Source organism: Pygoscelis adeliae, unplaced genomic scaffold (assembly GCF_000699105.1).
Source record: "Pygoscelis adeliae isolate BGI_AS28 unplaced genomic scaffold, ASM69910v1 Scaffold1089, whole genome shotgun sequence".
NCBI lineage: Eukaryota > Metazoa > Chordata > Aves > Sphenisciformes > Spheniscidae > Pygoscelis > Pygoscelis adeliae.
This window is the reverse complement of record NW_008825464.1, coordinates 1-803: the sequence shown is the minus strand read 5'-3', so window position 1 is coordinate 803 and position 803 is coordinate 1.

The window sequence follows — 803 nt, the reverse complement described above, 5'->3', positions numbered from 1 at the left end:
CGAATCCCGGAGGGGGGTGTGTGTCCCCCCCCGCCTCTTCTCTTGAGTTCAAGTGACGGTGTCTATAAAACGGCGTCCCAGGTTCTCTCGAGGGAGAGGCGGAGGTGAAGGCGGAGGCGTCGAAGGGTCTCCGGAGCTCTTGCCGAGGCGCTGGCGGAGAAGGGGTTTGCTCGGGGCGCGCGGGAGCCCCCGCCCCGGTTCCGGGAAGAGGAATGCACCGAGCGGGGTTTTCTGTCTTGGCGTGGAGTTTTTGGGGTTTGGGTTTTTTTTTTTTTCCTTTTTCTCTCGTCGTTTTCCCTTCGATTGGGGGGTTTTGGGTTTTTTCCTGCCCGTGTCCCCGGGTCTGTCCCAACCCGTCCCCTGCCCACAGCGAGTCGTTTAGGATCCTTCGCTGGCTCCTACCCATGCGCAGCCATTGTAGCGGCCGATTCCCCAGCGTCTAACACACGACCTTAACTCTCCCCTCGCCCCCTAACCTCAAGAGAGCCTCTTTTTATTTTTTGCGGATTCTCTCTCGTTCGTTTTATTTCCACTTCCGTAACGTTTCGTCCACGTTTGACCCCTTGTTTTTATCCTCCCAATAACGTCTGTGCTTAACGGCGCCCGCTCAACCACCGCCCGGCAATGGTAAAGCCCCCGGCTCGGCCCGGCGGCGGGCGGGAGGGAGAGGTAGGTCGCGTCTAAACGTGTTGCCGCTTCATCGCTGTAAACGGTGTACTACGTACACTCGATTTAAACTAGTGTTTTCGTTTGCTATTAAGTCAAATAAAGGCCTTTATAAAGAAGACCGGTTGTGGAGAAGG